This window comes from Manihot esculenta, chromosome 11 (assembly GCF_001659605.2).
Source record: "Manihot esculenta cultivar AM560-2 chromosome 11, M.esculenta_v8, whole genome shotgun sequence".
NCBI classification, from domain to species: domain Eukaryota; kingdom Viridiplantae; phylum Streptophyta; class Magnoliopsida; order Malpighiales; family Euphorbiaceae; genus Manihot; species Manihot esculenta.
In genome coordinates this window covers 24,587,345-24,608,381 of record NC_035171.2, presented here as the reverse complement: position 1 = coordinate 24,608,381, position 21,037 = coordinate 24,587,345, and positions in this window count along the sequence as shown.

Sequence of the window (21,037 nt, the reverse complement as noted above, 5' to 3'; positions counted from 1 at the left end):
AAAGCCATGGCTACTGTACAAACAATTAATATAATGTTCGTTACTCAGATTAATAAAATCATTTTTCTCTCTCTGGTTTCTCACATGTTATCAGAGCCAGGGTTTGGTTTTTTGATCCGCAGTGATTCTTGATTTTCTTTTTCATTTGAGGCACGCGTTGTGTGAGCGCTTGAATTAAACAACAAGGATCAGATATTTGTGGTGGTTACTGATAAAGGACAAAATGTTGCTCAAGGAATCAGAGATCCATTTAAATTGCAATCGTTCGATCATCTAGGTATAGTCTTAGTCTTTACATCTCTAATGGGAAGTAACTTATGATCTTAGAGTAGAGCTATTAAAATAGCCTTAGAAGCCAAGCAGAATTTAGGATTTATCGAAGGAACAGTTTCGACACTTGATAAGGGTTTCAGTTGTATGAGCTGTAGAAAAGACTTGATTTCATGGTCACATCTTGGATCTTGAACTCAATATCCAAAACTTTGGTGGATGGCTACATTTACACTGCCTCTGATAGAGATCTTTGGCTGAAGATCTTTGAGAGATTTGATGAGTGTAATAGGCCTATGATATACCAATTGCACAGGAAAATCTCTCTAATCGTTCAAGAAAATGCCTCTGTATTTGTCTACTTCACCAAGTTGAAGAGACTATGGGACTAGTTAGGGTCCATGGAAACCCTACCTCCATGTATGTTTGGGGCTTCCAAAGCTGTAGCCGAGGTAGCAAATAGAAACAAGTTTATGCAGTTTCTGATGGACCTAAACGATGTGTTTGGGTCTGTTAGGGATCAAGTCCTTGGAATGGATCCTTTACGGTGGTCAAATTTGAGTCGTAAAGGAAAGTCTTACAGACTATGAATGAAAATGTTGACTCCCTTGTGCTGCTTAAAAAAGCTCAAGGGTAGACACAAGGTAAGCAAAGAGGTTTGACACCAAGAACGGTCACTATACCTACTGCAACATAGATGGGCATACGAGGGAAGATTGCTTCAAATTGATAGGTTATCCTGAATGGTATAAGCCTAAAACTAAGACTGGTGGATAGTCTGCTAAGATGTACAAGAACACTAGAATCTGCTAAGATGCACAAGAATACCAAAATGGTGGCTACAGTGGAAGACCACTGAAGAGAATAACCCTATAGATCCTCTTGGTACAGCCACCAAAATTGATGAGCTCACTGTCATGTTAAGCTCATTGTAGCAAGAGGTCACCAAATTGGTGAAAGGAAAGACAACCTTCACAGCTAGCACCACAGTGTGCTCTGGATCTTTCCCTAATCCACATCTTATGGATTTTGCTGGTAATTCTTATTCAATAAATGTTTGTTATGCTCAACTGTATAAGGATACTAGATGAATCATAGTCACTACATAAATGTTTCTTTGTTTCCTTTCTAGATGGGACTGCAGTACAAGTATCACATTCTGGTCATGTTTGTAATACCCGGCAAGACTCTAATATCGGAATTCCTACCGTCCGGTGGAATTTCGGATGTCGGAGACCTCTAGAAGGGTAAAACCATGTTTTCATAAAATGTTTTAATTTGTTTTATGGTTTTAAGTAAAAAGGAAAATGAGTTTTTGTATGAAAATAGCCTTGGAGAAAAACCCAGGTTCGGCCGCCGAACCTCAAGTTCGGCCGCCGAACTTGCAGGCATTTCGGGTGTGCCTTAGGCCCCCGAAGGCATAAGTGAGGGAAGTCCAGGTTCGGCCGCCGAACCTCAAGTTCGGCCGCCGAACATGGCATGCATGCGGAGGCACGTTCGGCCCCCGAACGTGGCCTGGCCAGCCACTATAAAAGGGTCCCTTAGCCGAAAACGGGCGAGCTTTTCTCCCCATTGTAGGCCAAGGTGAGTTCTCCGCCGTCCCTCACCAATCTTTGAGTTCTTCCTTCAGATCTTTCAAGATTTTCACAAGTTTTTGTTTTGTTTTGAAGATTTTCAAGTTTTGAGCTAGTTTTGAGCTTGGAGACCCAAGGAAGTTGAAAATCTCCCATCTCCAAGATTAGGTCGTCTCTCTCTCGATCTTCAAGAGGTAAGAGCCGATCTTAAGCTCATTCCATGTTTTCAGTAAGTTTTATGAAGATCTATGGGGTAGAATGCATGTTTAGCTTATAGTTAGGTTTTTGAGTTTATGTTGTGTTTTTGAACAATGTGGCTTGCCAATGCATGTTTGATGTGTTGTAGATGGGGCTTAGGATAGTTTGAAGCCCCTAGGAGTTTGTATGCTTGTGTATGTGTATTGTAGAATAGGTTTATGCATGTTTGGATGGAATGGGAGGCGTATATGCATAGAGGAGCTGAGTTTCTGCCACTAAGGGAGAAACCAGGTTCGGCAGCCGAAGGAACTTTCGGCCGCCGAACATGCTTGTGGAAGCAGCCTTCGGCTGCCGAAGCTTGCCCCCGAAAGGAGACTTTCGTCTCTGTCTGGGAGTTTCAGCCGCCGAAGGTGCCGCCGAACCTGCCTGACTTTCGGCTCTGAAGGGACTTTCGGCCGCCGAACCTGCCGCTGAAAGTGTCCTGTCCAGCCCTCTTTTGCATGTTTTTCTATGGTTGTTTCATGATGTTTTAGGGGGTTTTGGGGGAAGTTTTTAGAGTTATGTTCTAGTTGTTTGGTCCCTCATTTGAGTCCACCTGTGTAGGTTCGGACCCGAGGAACCGAGGACCCCAGTAGTGAGTTCAGTTGTTTCTGAGTCAGTAGAGCTTCAGCCAGAGGTGAGTAGAATAAACCTTTACGATTTAAAGCAAATAAATTATAAAGTTTTTAGCATGTTCATGCATCATGAATGTCATGCGATGAATTAGGTTGTTTGCATTAGAATTCACGAATATGTTGCATTGCATTTATGATGTTGATGTGGATTGGTTATTGGATGATCCTTTAGTCCTCATATGATATGATGATGTTACGACATGATATGGTATGAAAGTCCAGGTTGTACCCATTCTACGTCCCTGGCACTATGTAAGAGAAAGTCCAGGTTGTACCCATTCTACGTCCCTGGCACATTGGAATGTTATGATATGTTATGTTAAGAGAAAGATCGGTTGTACCCATTCTACGTCCCAGTACTTTGGAATGTAGAGGACTATTGGTGACAATACCATCCGAGATGTGATTTGTTGTGATGTGTTGCATTACATGATGGCATGAGAATTTAAATGTTGTTTTTCATTATTCTGCTCACTGGGCTCCAGTAGCTCACCCCTTTTCCCTAATCCCCCAGGATTGCAGGTACGGGCTAGACAGTGAAGTCAAGAAGAGTAAAGTCATGTGTTTGTAATAGATAGAAAATGAACATGATAAATTGTAAGATGATGTAAAGTTTGAATAGTCATGTTATGTATAATGATATTGAGGATTAGAAGTTGTGCTTGACCCTATGGATGTTGTTATCCCTTTTAATACATGATCTTAGATGTTTTATGATGTAGATGTAAACCAACTCAACACATGTTATGCCACCCATTGGGGGCATTGATGAGATCCCACAGAGGGGTCAAGTTTATGATTATGACTATGTTCAGTGCATGCACAGGTTGAGTTTGGTGTATGATAGAATGTATGAAAGAAAATTTTTAATTTTTATGTATGATTGTTGATCATGTATGGGATTAAACAGGTTTACAAGTTACATGTCAGGCTTGCTACGGGTCCCGGCGGCCTTAAGCCGATCTGGATCCTAGCGCCGGTAGCGGTCCGATTTTCGGGTCGTTACAGAATGGTATCAGAGCCCTAGGTTCATATGGTCGGACCTAGAGTGTTGGGCTCATAGATGTTATAGAAAGTCAAGCACAATAGGAAGATCATGTCCACTAGGATAGGATGTGGAGTCCTGTCTTGTTTGACGATGTGAAATGCCATGATTTTATACATGCGCATTAATGCTATGATATGAATGTTATGTATGTGATGAGGGTTCATGTGTGCCCACATGAACCATATAATGCTAATGTTTGCTTATTATGTGCTGCCTTTCAGAAAACAAGATGAGGGGAACTCGTCGATCTGCACGATTGACTGGAGTACCACCTGAGGATGAGGGCACGAGCGCCCGTCCTCCTGCATTGCCTAGGGCAATGTCATGTAGATCAAGCAGAGAAAGAGTGTCAAGGGACCCTAGAAGGTCTTTTGATGCTAGCAGAAGGGGGACTGATAGAGGAGGAAGTTCTTCAAATGTGAGGGAGGTTATGGAAGAGGACCAGAGGAGGGATGGGAATCTGGATGTCAACATGTCGGTAGAAGGGACAGGGGAGTCTCAGGGAGGCGCTCAGGCCTCGGGATATGGTTTTCCACCCCATTATCCACCCTTTCCACAGGGTTCAGGGTATCCGATGGGAGGCACATCGGATTACTCCAGCTTTAACCCCTACCCTACCTACATGCCCTATCCACCTTTCTATCCACCTCACCCTCAGTACCCAGCTTATCCACCCTCACCCTTTTATCCTCACCCGGCAAACCCCACCTCGGGGAATGTTGCACCTCCACCTCCACCACCTACAGAACCAGCAGCCCCAGTTACTCAACCTTCTAGACCTAGCTCAGCCAGTGGGAGCAAGGTCAAGATGACCGACTACATGAAACTGGGTGCTCCTCAGTATGAAAAAGGGGATGACCCATTTGTGTATCTTGAAAGGGTTAAGGTGATCACAGAGGAGATTGGGGCTGATGACAGTAGAGCCATTCAGATGGCTGGGTTCACGCTTAAGTGCAAAAAGGCACGAGAGTGGTTCAAGAATTATGTGAACCCGAGAGTAGACAGCATGTCTTGGGAGGAGTTTGCAAACGAGTTTGCAGGATGGGCTTTCCCAGATAGTTCAAGGGAGCTGAAGATGATAGAGTTTGAGCAGTTGAGGCAGACTGATGAGATGGGTGTAGAGGAGTTCACAGACAGATTCTTGGAGCTGTTGCCATTTGCAGGGCAAAATCTTGACTCGGATCAGAAAAGGTCAAGGAGGTATATCATGAAACTCCACTCTAGATATTCCTCATTGATCCAGTCAGCAGATAGGGAGAGCTTCCATGCCATAGTGGATATGGCCCGGAAAATGGAGGCCAGTGCCATCGTTCAGGGAACAGTCAGACAGTCAGTGACACAGTCTTCTGGTTTCAAGACCCCAGGCTCTTCTTCTCTAAGTGCAGCAGCTTCAGGTAGCAAAAAGTGGAGTAACACCACTAGGAAGCCCAAGAAGAACAAGTTCTGGAACAAAGTCAAGTCTAGTCTGGGACTAGGGAGTGGCTCAAGCTCTGGTGCGGATAATGCAGTTTGTGCAAAGTGTAGTAGGCCACACAGGGGAGTTTGCTGGGCTGGGACAGCAGCCTGCTTCAGATGCGGGCAAGAGGGACATATGGCTCGGGAGTGTCCTAGGGCAGCTTTTGGAGCACAGTCTCAGCAGACAGCTTCTGGTAGTGTGGCTCAGCCAGCAGCTCCAGCCGTGACTCAGGCTAGTGGCAGAGGCAGAGGAAGAGGGGCAGCCTCTTCTTCAGCGGGTTTCAGAGGTGAAGGTCCATCAGCTCCAGCACGGATCTTCACGATGACTCAACAGGAGGCAGATGCATCTAACACCGTGGTGGCATGTAACTTAGTCATTGGTTGTTTAGATGTGTATGCCTTGATGGACCCTGGTGCATCTCATTCTTTTATTGCTCCGAGAGCCGTCCAGAGGTTGGGGTTGATGATCTCTGAGTTAGATTGTCCTCTCTGGGTCAGTGGACCCAAGTGTGATCCATCAGTGGCAAAGTCAGTCTGCCAGTGCAGCCCTGTGTTTGTTGAGGGAAGATGCTTTTCCGCCGACCTTGTGGTTCTAGACTTGACAAATTTTGACGTCATTCTAGGGATGGACTGGTTATCTACCCATGGTGCTACCTTGGACTGCAGGGACAAGGTAGTCAGGTTCAGAGGTCAGGATGGGTCAGAGGTTGTCTTCAGGGGAGACAGGAGGGGTACACCTAGAGGTCTGATATCAGCTCTTCAGGCTCATAGGTTGCTTAGGAAGGGATGTCAGGGGTATTTGGCTCATGTGAGAGAGCTTAGCAGTCAGGTCAGAGAGCCCGCCTCGGTGCCAGTGGTTAGAGAGTTTTTAGATGTGTTCCCAGACGAGCTGCCAGGTTTACCACCTGCTAGGGAGATAGAGTTCGAGATAGAACTGATGCCTGGAACCCGACCGATCTCTATCCCTCCCTACAGGATGGCTCCAGCTGAGTTGAAGGAATTGAAGGAACAGTTGCAAGAACTGGTAGAAAAGGGCTTCATCTAACCGAGCACCTCACCTTGGGGTGCACCAGTCTTGTTTGTGAAAAAGAAGGATGGATCCCTTAGACTTTGTATCGACTACAGGCAGTTGAACAAAGTCACTACCAAGAATAAGTACCCGTTGCCTAGGATCGACGATCTATTTGACCAGCTAGCCGGAGCAGGTTGTTTCTCCAAAATAGATCTGAGATCGGGGTACCATCAGCTAAGGATAAGGGAAGAAGATGTGCCGAAGACAGCTTTCAGGACCAGATATGGGCATTTTGAGTTCCTTGTAATGCCGTTCGGGTTAACCAACACCCCTGCAGCATTCATGGATCTCATGAACAGAGTGTTTAACCAGTACCTGGATCACTTCGTTATTGTCTTCATAGATGATATCTTAGTGTATTCCAGGAATGCAGAGGAGCATGCCCATCATCTGAGATTGGTTCTACAGACCTTGAGGGAGCATGGCTTGTATGCCAAGTTCTCCAAGTGTGAGTTTTGGCTGAGAAGCATCTCATTCTTGGGGCATGTAGTGTCAGAGAATGGAATAGAGGTGGACCCCAAGAAGGTAGAAGCTGTGGCTAACTGGCCTAGACCCACTTCAGTGACGGAGATCAGGAGTTTCTTGGGTTTGGCAGGTTACTACAGGAGGTTCGTCCAGGACTTCTCAAAAGTTGCAGCTCCTCTGACCAGACTAACCAGGAAGAATCAAAAGTTTGTGTGGACCGACCAGTGCGAAGAGAGTTTTGAAGAGCTTAAGAAGAGGTTGACTTCAGCACCAGTGTTAGCTCTGCCATCTAGTGATGAGGACTTTACAGTCTTTTGTGATGCGTCCCGTGTGGGACTGGGTTGTGTACTAATGCAGAATGAGAGGGTGATTGCTTATGCTTCTAGGCAGCTGAAGAAGCATGAGTTGAATTACCCCACACATGACCTTGAGATGGCAGCAGTAATCTTTGCACTCAAGATGTGGAGGCACTACCTCTATGGGGTTAAATGTGAGATCTTCACAAATCATAAGAGCCTGCAGTACATCCTGAGTCAAAGAGATTTGAACTTGAGACAGAGGAGATGGGTAGAGCTGCTGAGTGACTATGATTGCAAGATTCAGTATCATCCGGGTAAGGTGAATGTTGTAGCAGACGCCCTAAGCCGGAAGTCACTAGGCAGTCTATCCCACATCACGGCAGAGAGGAGACCAGTGGTGAAGGAGTTTTACAAGCTTATTGATGAAGGTCTACAGTTGGAGTTGTTTGGTACAGGTGCTTTAGTGGCCCAGATGAGAGTGACACCTGTGTTTCTGGAGCAAGTGGCTCAGAAACAGCATGAGGACCCAGAGTTAGTGAAGATTGCCAGGACTGTTCAGTCGGGCTGTAATACCCGGCTAGACTCCGGTATCGGAATTCCTACCGTCCGGTGGAATTTGGGTGTCGGAAACCTCTAGAAGGGTAAAAGCATGTTTTTTTAAAATGTTTTCATGTATTTTAATGTTTTAAGTATGATTTTAAATAAGTTTTTGCATGAAAATTCTTTAAGGAAAAACCCAGGTTCGGCCGCCGAAACTCACTTTCGGCCGCCGAACATGCATGGACTTTGGGAGGCACGTTAGGCCCCCGAAAGTCTAAGTGAGGGAAGTGCAGGTTCGGCCGCCGAACCTCATGTTCGGCCGCCGAACATTGCATGGATGCGGAGGCACATTCGGCCCCCGAACGTGGCCTGGCCAGCCACTATAAAAGGGTCCCCTTGGTCCGCACGGGCGAGCTTTTTCTCTCCCATTGTCGGCCAAGGTGAGTCTCCACCGTTCCTCCCTCGATCTTGAGTGTTTCCTCTAGATCTTTCATGGTTTTAACAAGTTTATAACTTTGTTTTGAAGATTTGTGAGCTTTGAGCAAGTTTTGAGTGCTTGGAGGTTCAAAGAGCTTAATCTCTCCATCTCCAAGCTAGGATCGCTTTCCTCTCGTTTCTTCAAGAGGTAAGGGTCGATCTTGAACCCTTTATATGTTTTAAACAAGTTTTAAGTAAGATCTATGGGTAGAAATGCATGTTAGGACATATGTTGAGTTTATGGGTTTTGATGACCTTATGAACAATGTAGCTTGATTGTGTGTGAATGAAGTGTTGTAGATGGGGTATATGCATGTTTGAGACCCCTAGGAACTTGTATGTGTGTTTTGGTTGAGAAATATGCATGATCTATGGTTTTGGGAGGCAGGAGGTTCATTTGAACCAAGTTTCTGCCGTTTGGCAGAAACCAGGTTCGGCAGCCGAAGGGAGTTTCGGCCGCCGAACCCCTCTTGTGAAGGCAGCTTTCGGCTGCCGAAGGTGCCCCCGAAAAGAGACTTTCGTCTCTGTCTGGCACTTTCGGCCGCCGAAGGTGCCGCCGAACCTAGCCGAGTTTCGTCTCTGTCCAGGACTTTCGGCCGCCGAAGGTGCCGCCGAAGGTGCCCTGTTCAGCCGTTTCATGCATATTTTCTGTGATGTTTTCATGATGTTTTAGGGGGTTTTTGGGGGATGTATTAGAGTTGTGTTTATATATGTTTGGTCCCTCATTGGAGTCCACCTGTGTAGGTTCGGACCCGAGGAACCGAGGACCCCAGCAGTGAGTGAGCTGCTTCAGTGTCTGGTCAGAGCTAACCAGAGGTGAGTGGAAACAAGCTTAATGTTTTAAATCAAGCAATTAAATGTTTTGAGCATGTTTCATGCATCATGATGACATGTAATAGGCTGATTGCATTAGTTCACGAATATGTCGCATTGCATTTTATTTTGTGGTTGTGGGTGAATGCTGTATGATCCAATTAGTCCACGAGGCTTTATATATGATATGACAGGAAGACCAGGACCCCATGCTACGGCCTGGCACGAGACTTTATGTATGTTATGACAGGAAGACCAGGACCCCATGCTACGGCCTGGCACGAGGCTTTATATATGATATGACAGGAAGACCAGGACCCCATGCTACGGCCTGGCACGAGGCTTTATATATGATATGACAGGAAGACCAGGACCCCATGCTACGGCCTGGCACGAGACTTTATGTATGTTATGACAGGAAGACCAGGACCCCATGCTACGGCCTGGCACGAGACTATGTTGGGACTAATTGGTGACAGGTTCACCCTTGATGTGGATTGTCTGTGATATGATGCATTTCATGAAAGCATGAACTTTAATATAATGTTTTTAGTTTCTGCTCACTGGGCTTTTAGCTCACCCCTCTCCCCTAACCCCAGGTTTGCAGGTACGGGAGTGATAGAGAAGAAAAGAAGAGAAAAGTCATATGTATGTAATAGCTAGAGTATGTGGACATGACAAATGATAAGAATGTAATGTAATTATGTTATTGAGGATAGAGTTGTGCTTGACCATGGTATATGTTAATCCCTTGGTATGTACATGATCTTGTGTTTTGATATTGATGTAAACCAACTCACCATATGATGTATAGCCCTTGAGGCTTTGATGAAATCCCACAGAGGGATTAATGTTTATGTATATGATGAATATAGTGCATGCACAGGTTGAGTTTGGTGAATGAAGAAAAAGAAAAGTTTTTAATTCTTATGTATGTTTGTTGATCATGTATGGGATTAAACAGGTGAACAGGATGTATGTAGGCTTGCTACGGGTTCCGGCGGCCTTAAGCCGACCTGAATCCTAGCGCCGGTAGCGGTCCGGATTTCCGGGGCGTTACAGAGTGGTATCAGAGCCCTAGGTTCATATGGTCGGACCTAGAGTGTCGGGCTCATAGATGTTATAGAAGGTCAAGCACAATAGGCAAAAATCATGTCCACTAGGATAGGATGTAGAGTCCTGTCTTGCTATGATTGTATGATATACCATGATGATATGCTATGTGTGTAATGTAGCTGTGAGGTTCATGCTTGCCGACATGAACCATTTAATGCTAATGTTTATGTGATGTTTACTGTTTCTCAGAAAACAGGATGAGAGGAACCCGTCGATCTGCACGATTGACTGGAATACCACCTCAGGACGAGGGCATTGGTGCCCGTCCTTCAACATTGCCTAGGGCAATGTCAAGTAGGTCCAACAGGGACCGAGCAGTGAGAGACCCTAGAAGGTCTTTAGATCTGGGAAGAAGCAGATCAGTCAGAGGAACAGTGCAGGGAGGTATGTCAGAGGATATGGGGGATCAGATGGATGTTGATCAAAGGAGGGATGGCAGTTTGGGCGTCAGTATGTCAGAAGAGGGTATGGGAGAATCCCAAGGAGGCACTCAGGCCTCGGGATTTGTTCAGCCACCTCACTATCCGCCCTACACCCAAAATCCCGGGTATTCGATGGGAGGTACATCGGATTACCCTAGTTTTAACCCTTACTCCACACAGATGCCATACCCACCATACTACCCTCCATATCCACAGTACCCAATGTACCCACCTCCACCATATCATCCAAATCCAGCAAACCCTACCTCAGGGGATGCTGTACCTCCTCCACCACCAGCACCTACAGTCCCAGATACCCAGATACCTCAGCCTAGCTCATCTGGGGGAAGCAAGGCTAAAATGACAGATTACATGAAGTTGGGTGCTCCCCAGTTTGAGTCAGGCGATGACCCGTTCGTATATTTGGAGAAGGTCAAGATGATCACAGAGGAGATCGGAGCTGATGATAGTAGAGCCATTCAGATGGCTGGTTTCACCTTGAAATGCAAAAAGGCCCGTGAGTGGTTCAAAAACTATGTGAAGCCGAGGGTGGATAGCCTATCATGGGAGGAGTTCGCTAATGAATTTGCAGGATGGGCTTTCCCTGATAGTTCAAGGGAATTGAAGATGATAGAATTCGAGCAGTTGAGGCAAACCGATGACATGAGTGTAGACGAGTATACTGACAGGTTTATGGAGTTGCTGCCTTTTGCTGGGCAAGACCTTAGCACAGACCAGAAGAAGTCGAGGAGGTATATCATGAAGCTCCATCCCAGGTATTCCTCCTTGGTACAGTCAGCAGATAGAGAGAGTTTTCACGCCATAGTAGACATGGCTAGGAGAATGGAGGCTAGTGCCATCGTTCAGGGGACAGTCAAACAGACAGTGGCACAAGCTTCTGGTTCTAAAACTCCGGGAGGGGGAAGGTTAGATCCCTCTACCTTGAGTGCAGCAGCTTCAGGCAGTAAGAGATGGGGTAAGCCCAAGGGTAAGAAGAATAAGTTCTGGAACAAGGTCAAGTCTAGTCTGGGGTTTGGCAGTGGTTCTAGTTCTGGGGCAGATAATGCAGCTTGTGCGAAGTGTGGTAGGCCACACAGGGGTTTATGCCGGTATGGGACGACGACCTGCTACAGATGTGGGCAAGAGGGGCATATGTCATGGCAATGTCCTAAAGCAGTTCCTATGGCACAGACACAGCAGACAGCTTCAGGAAGTGTGGCACAGCCAGTAGCTCCAGCTGCTACACAGGCCAGTGGCAGAGGCAGAGGGAGAGGGTCAGCCTCTTCTTCAGCAGGGTTCAGAGGTGAGGGTCCGTCAGCTCCAGCCAGGATCTTCACCATGACGCAGCAGGAGGCTAACACATCCAACACCGTGGTGTCAGGTAAACTCATCATAGGGTGTTCTGATGTGTATGCATTAATGGACCCGGGTGCATCTCACTCTTTTATTGCACCGAGAGCCGTTCAGAGGTTAGGATTGATGGTCTCTGAGTTAGAGTGTCCCCTATGGGTCAGTGGACCCAAGTGTGACCCGTCAGTTGCAGAGTCAGTCTGCCAGTGTAGTCCAGTTTTTATAGAGGGAAGATGCTTGTCCGCCGACCTTGTGGTTCTAGATTTGACAGACTTTGACGTCATTCTAGGGATGGATTGGCTATCTACCCATGGTGCTACCTTGGACTGCAGGGACAAAGTAGTTAAGTTCAGATGTCAGGATGGGTCAGAGGTCGTCTTCAGAGGAGACAATAGGGGTACACCTAGAGGTCTAATTTCAGCTCTTCAGGCTCGTAGGTTGCTTAGGAGGGGATGTCAGGGGTTTCTAGCTCATGTGAGGGAGTTGGATAGTCATGTTAGAGAGCCCGCCTCAGTGCCTGTGGTGAGTGAGTTCTTAGATGTTTTCCCAGACGAGCTGCCAGGGTTACCACCTGCTAGGGAGATAGAGTTCGAAATTGAGTTAATGCCTGGTACCAGACCGATCTCTACCCCTCCCTACAGGATGGCACCAGCCGAGATGAAAGAGTTAAAAGAACAGTTGCAGGAACTGGTAGACAAGGGTTTCATCCGACCGAGTACCTCACCTTGGGGTGCTCCAGTACTCTTTGTGAAGAAAAAGGATGGATCCCTCAGGCTTTGTATCGACTACAGGCAGTTGAACAAAGTCACCATCAAGAATAAGTACCCATTGCCAAGGATCGACGATCTATTCGACCAGCTAGCAGGAGCGGGTTGTTTCTCCAAAATAGATCTGAGATCCGGGTACCATCAGTTGAGAATCAGAGAGGAGGACGTGCCAAAGACGGCCTTCAGGACCAGATATGGACACTATGAGTTCCTTGTGATGCCGTTCGGGTTAACTAACGCCCCTGCAGCATTCATGGACCTCATGAACAGAATATTCAGACCATACCTGGATCACTTCGTTATTGTCTTCATAGATGATATCCTAGTGTATTCCAGGAATGCAGAGGAGCATGCCCATCATCTGAGGATAGTTTTGCAGACCTTGAGGGAACATGGCTTGTATGCCAAGTTCTCCAAGTGTGAGTTCTGGTTAAGGAGCATATCATTCTTGGGGCATATAGTGTCAGAGAATGGAATAGAGGTAGACCCCAAGAAAGTAGAGGCTGTGACTAACTGGCCCAGACCCACCTCAGTGACAGAGATCAGAAGTTTCTTGGGTTTGGCTGGTTATTACAGGAGGTTCGTACAGGACTTCTCCAAAATTGCAGCTCCTTTAACCAGATTGACAAGAAAGAATCAGAGGTTCGAGTGGACCGATCGATGTGAAGAAAGCTTTGAGGAGCTCAAGAAGAGGTTGACTTCAGCACCAGTGTTAGCTCTGCCAACCAGCAATGAGGACTTCACAGTATTCTGTGATGCATCCAGAGTAGGCTTGGGTTGTGTGTTGATGCAGAATGGTAGGGTGATCGCTTATGCTTCTAGACAGCTAAAGAGGCATGAGATGAATTACCCCACACACGATCTGGAGATGGCAGCAGTTATCTTTGCCCTCAAGATGTGGAGGCATTACCTCTATGGGGTAAAATGTGAGATCTTCACAGATCATAAGAGCCTGCAGCACATCTTGAGTCAGAGAGATTTGAACTTGAGGCAGAGGAGATGGGTAGAACTGCTCAGTGACTATGATTGTAAGATACAGTACCATCCGGGTAAGGCTAATGTAGTAGCTGATGCCTTAAGCCGGAAATCACTTGGCAGTCTATCCCACATCACGGCAGAGAGGAGACCGGTGGTGAAGGAATTTTATAAGCTCATTGAGGAGGGTCTACAGATGGAGTTGTCTGGTACAGGTGCTTTGATTGCACAGATGAAAGTAACCCCCGTGTTTCTGGAGCAGGTGGCTCAGAAACAGCACGAGGACCCAGAGTTAGTGAAGATTGCCAGGACTGTTCAGTCAGGCAAAGATAGTGAGTTCAGATTCGATGATAAGGGGATCCTCCGCTATGGGAACAGACTATGTGTACCAGATGACATCGGGCTTAAAGGAGACATTATGAGAGAGGCTCATAATGCAAGATACAGCATTCACCCTGGAGCCACCAAGATGTATCAAGATCTGAAGAGGGTGTATTGGTGGCCAGCTATGAAGAGGGAAGTGGCACAATTCGTGTCAGCCTGCGAAATATGTCAGAGGGTGAAGCTGGAACATCAGAAGCCGGCTGGAATGCTTAACCCGCTACCTATTCCAGAATGGAAATGGGAGAACATAGCTATGGACTTTGTAGTGGGGTTACCGGCAACATCCAACAGACTAGACTCCATATGGGTGATTGTGGACAGACTCACCAAATCTGCTCACTTCATTCCAGTTAGGAGCAACTACTCTGTGGATAAGTTAGCGCAGGTTTATGTGGATGAAGTCGTCAGACTACATGGGGTCCCGGTATCTATAGTGTCAGATAGAGGGCCCCAGTTCACCTCCAGGTTTTGGCGGAGTCTGCAGAGTGCTATGGGTACCAGGTTAGATTTCAGTACTGCCTTCCACCCCCAGACTGATGGACAGTCAGAGAGGACCATCCAGACCATAGAAGATATGCTCAGAATGTGTGTGCTAGATTTTGGCGGTTCTTGGAAGCAACATCTACCTTTGGTGGAGTTTGCCTACAATAACAGCTATCATGCTAGCATAGGGATGGCTCCCTATGAAGCTTTATATGGGAGGAAGTGCAGGTCACCCGTTTGTTGGGAAGAGGTAGGAGAGAGGTCCTTAGCAGGGCCTGAGCTTGTTGAGATCACCAGCAGGGTGGTGCCCATTATCAGAGAAAGGATAGAGACTGCCACCAGCAGGCAGAAAAGTTATGCAGACATCCGCAGGAAACAGGTAGAGTTTCAGGAGGGGGATCTAGTATTGCTCAAGGTGTCTCCGATGAAAGGGGTGGTTCGATTTGGTAAAAAGGGTAAGCTAGCTCCGCGGTACATTGGACCCTTTGAAGTCCTGCAAAGGATTGGGAATGTATCATACAAGCTGGACTTGCCTGCTTCTATGGAAAGAATCCATCCGGTTTTCCATGTTTCCATGTTGAGGAAGTTCGTGTCAGATCCGGGCAAGGTTCTTAGCGAGCCTGATGTGGAGATCCAAGAGGATCTCACTTATATTGAACAGCCAGTGCGGATTCTTGACACTCAGATCAGAAAGTTGAGGAACAAGGAAATCCCGATGGTGAAAGTCCTTTGGAACCACCACAATTTGGAAGAATGCACTTGGGAGACCCGGGAGTCCATGCTCCAGCAGTACCCCCACCTCTTCTAAGGTTAGTTGAGATGTGTTCCATGTGCTATATGTGTGTATGTTATGTTTGTTTCGCTATGCATGTACTAGTTTAGGAACATTCGGGGACGAATGTTCTTAAGGGGGGGAGAATGTAATACCCGGCTAGACTCCGGTATCGGAATTCCTACCGTCCGGTGGAATTTGGGTGTCGGAAACCTCTAGAAGGGTAAAAGCATGTTTTTTTAAAATGTTTTCATGTATTTTAATGTTTTAAGTATGATTTTAAATAAGTTTTTGCATGAAAATTCTTTAAGGAAAAACCCAGGTTCGGCCGCCGAAACTCACTTTCGGCCGCCGAACATGCATGGACTTTGGGAGGCACGTTAGGCCCCCGAAAGTCTAAGTGAGGGAAGTGCAGGTTCGGCCGCCGAACCTCATGTTCGGCCGCCGAACATTGCATGGATGCGGAGGCACATTCGGCCCCCGAACGTGGCCTGGCCAGCCACTATAAAAGGGTCCCCTTGGTCCGCACGGGCGAGCTTTTTCTCTCCCATTGTCGGCCAAGGTGAGTCTCCACCGTTCCTCCCTCGATCTTGAGTGTTTCCTCTAGATCTTTCATGGTTTTAACAAGTTTATAACTTTGTTTTGAAGATTTGTGAGCTTTGAGCAAGTTTTGAGTGCTTGGAGGTTCAAAGAGCTTAATCTCTCCATCTCCAAGCTAGGATCGCTTTCCTCTCGTTTCTTCAAGAGGTAAGGGTCGATCTTGAACCCTTTATATGTTTTAAACAAGTTTTAAGTAAGATCTATGGGTAGAAATGCATGTTAGGACATATGTTGAGTTTATGGGTTTTGATGACCTTATGAACAATGTAGCTTGATTGTGTGTGAATGAAGTGTTGTAGATGGGGTATATGCATGTTTGAGACCCCTAGGAACTTGTATGTGTGTTTTGGTTGAGAAATATGCATGATCTATGGTTTTGGGAGGCAGGAGGTTCATTTGAACCAAGTTTCTGCCGTTTGGCAGAAACTAGGTTCGGCAGCCGAAGGGAGTTTCGGCCGCCGAACCCCTCTTGTGAAGGCAGCTTTCGGCTGCCGAAGGTGCCCCCGAAAAGAGACTTTCGTCTCTGTCTGGCACTTTCGGCCGCCGAAGGTGCCGCCGAACCTAGCCGAGTTTCGTCTCTGTCCAGGACTTTCGGCCGCCGAAGGTGCCGCCGAAGGTGCCCTGTTCAGCCGTTTCATGCATATTTTCTGTGATGTTTTCATGATGTTTTAGGGGGTTTTTGGGGGATGTATTAGAGTTGTGTTTATATATGTTTGGTCCCTCATTGGAGTCCACCTGTGTAGGTTCGGACCCGAGGAACCGAGGACCCCAGCAGTGAGTGAGCTGCTTCAGTGTCTGGTCAGAGCTAACCAGAGGTGAGTGGAAACAAGCTTAATGTTTTAAATCAAGCAATTAAATGTTTTGAGCATGTTTCATGCATCATGATGACATGTAATAGGCTGATTGCATTAGTTCACGAATATGTCGCATTGCATTTTATTTTGTGGTTGTGGGTGAATGCTGTATGATCCAATTAGTCCACGAGGCTTTATATATGATATGACAGGAAGACCAGGACCCCATGCTACGGCCTGGCACGAGACTTTATGTATGTTATGACAGGAAGACCAGGACCCCATGCTACGGCCTGGCACGAGGCTTTATATATGATATGACAGGAAGACCAGGACCCCATGCTACGGCCTGGCACGAGGCTTTATATATGATATGACAGGAAGACCAGGACCCCATGCTACGGCCTGGCACGAGACTTTATGTATGTTATGACAGGAAGACCAGGACCCCATGCTACGGCCTGGCACGAGACTATGTTGGGACTAATTGGTGACAGGTTCACCCTTGATGTGGATTGTCTGTGATATGATGCATTTCATGAAAGCATGAACTTTAATATAATGTTTTTAGTTTCTGCTCACTGGGCTTTTAGCTCACCCCTCTCCCCTAACCCCAGGTTTGCAGGTACGGGAGTGATAGAGAAGAAAAGAAGAGAAAAGTCATATGTATGTAATAGCTAGAGTATGTGGACATGACAAATGATAAGAATGTAATGTAATTATGTTATTGAGGATAGAGTTGTGCTTGACCATGGTATATGTTAATCCCTTGGTATGTACATGATCTTGTGTTTTGATATTGATGTAAACCAACTCACCATATGATGTATAGCCCTTGAGGCTTTGATGAAATCCCACAGAGGGATTAATGTTTATGTATATGATGAATATAGTGCATGCACAGGTTGAGTTTGGTGAATGAAGAAAAAGAAAAGTTTTTAATTCTTATGTATGTTTGTTGATCATGTATGGGATTAAACAGGTGAACAGGATGTATGTAGGCTTGCTACGGGTTCCGGCGGCCTTAAGCCGACCTGAATCCTAGCGCCGGTAGCGGTCCGGATTTCCGGGGCGTTACACGGGCAAGGACAGTGAATTCAGATTTGACAGCAAGGGGATCCTCCGCTATGGGAGTCGATTGTGTGTACCAGATGACATAGGGCTAAAAAAAGACATTATGAGGGAGGCTCATAATGCAAGATACAGCGTTCACCCCGGAGCCACCAAGATGTATCAAGATCTGAAGAAAGTTTATTGGTGGCCAGCGATGAAGAAAGAAGTGGCATAGTTTGTGTCAGCCTGCGAAGTGTGTCAGAGGGTGAAGCTGGAACATCAGAAGCCGGCTGGAATGCTTAACCCGCTACCTATTCCAGAGTGGAAATGGGAGAATATAGCTATGGACTTCGTAGTGGGGTTACCGGCGGCGTCCAACAGATTGGACTCCATATGGGTGATTGTGGACAGACTCACCAAATCTGCTCACTTCATCCCTGTCAGGAGTGGCTATTCTGTGGACAAGTTGGCGCAGGTGTATGTTGATGAGATCGTCAGGCTGCATGGGGTTCCTGTTTCTATAGTGTCCGATAGAGGACCCCAGTTCACCTCCAGGTTTTGGCGGAGTCTGCAGAATGCCATGGGTATCAGGTTGGATTTCAGTACTGCCTTCCAGCCCCAGACTGACGGACAGTCAGAAAGGACCATCCAGACTATCGAGGATATGCTCAGAATGTGTGTGCTGGACTTTGGCGGTTATTGGAGGCAACATCTACCTTTGGTGGAGTTTGCCTACAATAACAACCATCATGCTAGCATCGGGATGGCTCCATATGAAGCTTTGTATGGAAGGAAGTGCAGGTCACCTGTTTGCTGGGAGGAGGTTGGAGAAAAGGCCTTGGCAGGGCCTGAGCTAGTAGAGATCACCAGCAGGGTGGTACCCATAATCAGAGAAAGGATCAAGACTGCTGCAAGCAGACAGAAGAGTTATGCAGACATCCGCAGACGGCAGGTAGAGTTTCAGGAGGGGGATCTGGTATTGCTCAAGGTGTCTCCAATGAAAGGAGTGGTTCGGTTCGGAAAGAAGGGTAAACTGGATCCACGATACATCGGACCCTTTGAAGTCTTGCAAAAGATTGGAAATGTGTCGTACAAGCTGGATTTACCTGCTTCAATGGAAAGAATCCATCCGGTTTTCCATGTTTCAATGTTGAGGAAGTTTGTGTCAGATCCGAGCAAGGTTCTTAGTGAGCCTGATGTGGAGGTCCAAGAGGATCTCACCTATGTTGAACAGCCAGTACGGATCATAGACACCCAGATCAGAAAGCTAAGAAACAAGGAAATCCCGATGGTGAAAGTCCTGTGGAACCACCACAATTTGGAAGACTGCACTTGGGAGACACGGGAGTCCATGCTCCAGCAATACCCTTATCTTTTCTGAGGTTAGTTCCTTGTGAGTTTTATGTGGTTTGTATGAATGATATGTGTATGCCATGCTATGTGCTAGTTGAGGAACATTCGGGGACGAATGTTCTTAAGGGGGGGAGAATGTAATACCCGGCTAGACTCCGGTATCGGAATTCCTACCGTCCGGTGGAATCTCGGATGTCGGAGACCTCTAGAAGGGTAAAACCATGTTTTCATAAAATGTTTTAATTTGTTTTATGGTTTTAAGTAAAAAGGAAAATGAGTTTTTGTATGAAAATAGCCTTGGAGGAAAACCCAGGTTCGGCCGCCGAACCTCAAGTTCGGCCGCCGAACGTGCAGGCATTTCAGGTGTGCCTTAGGCCTCCGAAGGCATAAGTGAGGAAAGTCCAGGTTCGGCCGCCGAATCTCAAGTTCGGCCGCCGAACATGGCATGCATGCGGAGGCACGTTCGGCCCCCGAACGTGGCCTGGCCAGCCACTATAAAAGGGTCCCTTAGCCGAAAACGGGCGAGCTTTTCTCCCCATTGTCGGCCAAGGTGAGTTCTCCGCCGTCCCTCACCAATCTTTGAGTTCTTCCTTCAGATCTTTCAAGATTTTCACAAGTTTTTGTTTTGTTTTGAAGATTTTCAAGTTTTGAGCTAGTTTTGAGCTTGGAGACCCAAGGAAGTTAAAAATCTCCCATCTCCAAGATTAGGTCGTCTCTCTCTCGATCTTCAAGAGGTAAGATCCGATCTTAAGCTCATTCCATGTTTTCAGTAAGTTTTATGAAGATCTATGGGGTAGAATGCATGTTTAGCTTATAGTTAGGTTTTTGAGTTTATGTTGTGTTTTTGAACAATGTGGCTTGCCAATGCATGTTTGATGTGTTGTAGATGGGGCTTAGGATAGTTTGAAGCCCCTAGGAGCTTGTATGCTTGTGTATGTGTGTTGTAGAATAGGTTTATGCATGTTTGGATGGAATGGGAGGCGTATATGCATAGAGGAGCTGAGTTTCTGCCACTAAGGGAGAAACCAGGTTCGGCAGCCGAAGGAACTTTCGGCCGCCGAACATGCTTGTGGAAGCAGCCTTCGGCTGCCGAAGCTTGCCCCCGAAAAGAGACTTTCGTCTCTGTCTGGGAGTTTCGGCCGCCGAAGGTGCCGCCGAACCTGCCTGACTTTCGGCTCTGGAGGGACTTTCGGCCGCCGAACCTGCCGCCGAAAGTGCCCTGTCCAGCCCTCTTTTGCATGTTTTTCTATGGTTGTTTCATGATGTTTTAAGGGGTTTTGGGGGATGTTTTTAGAGTTATGTTCTAGTTGTTTGGTCCCTCATTTGAGTCCACCTGTGTAACGACTCGAAAATCGGACCGCTACGGGCGCTAGGATCCGGGTCGACTTAAGGCCGCCGGGACCCGTAGCAAGCCTAACATGAAACCTGTGAACCTGTTTAATCCCATACATGATCAACAATCATACATAAAAATTAAAACTTTCCTTTACATCATACACCATACTCAACCTGTGCATGCACTAAACATAACATAACTTAAACATTAATCACTCAGTGGGATCTCATCCTTGCCCAAGTGGGCGATACATCATAAGTTGAGTTGGTTAAACATAAACATCAATAGACATTAAGATCATGTATCAACAAGGGATTACAATACTCATAGGGTCAAGCACAACTATAACCTCAATATACCTCATTACATAACATACTATAATCTCTTACATTACATCATAGTACAATTATCATGTCCACAATCTAACTTATTACATAATCATACTTCAAAACTCTGGCTAACCTCCTGGTCTACCCTGTACCTGCACATCTGGGGTTAGGGGAGAGGGGTGAGCTACAAAGCCCAGTGAGCAGAATAGTAAAACATTTAAAACATATGATAACATGAAATGCATCACATCACAGCTAATCATATCAAGGATGAATTTGTCACCAATAGTCCTCTACACATTCCAATAGTGCCAGGGACGTAGAATGGGCCTCACTGGTCTTTCTCTTACATACATAACATACATAACATTCCATAGTGCCAGGGGCGTAGAATGGGCCTCACTGGTCTTTCTCTTAC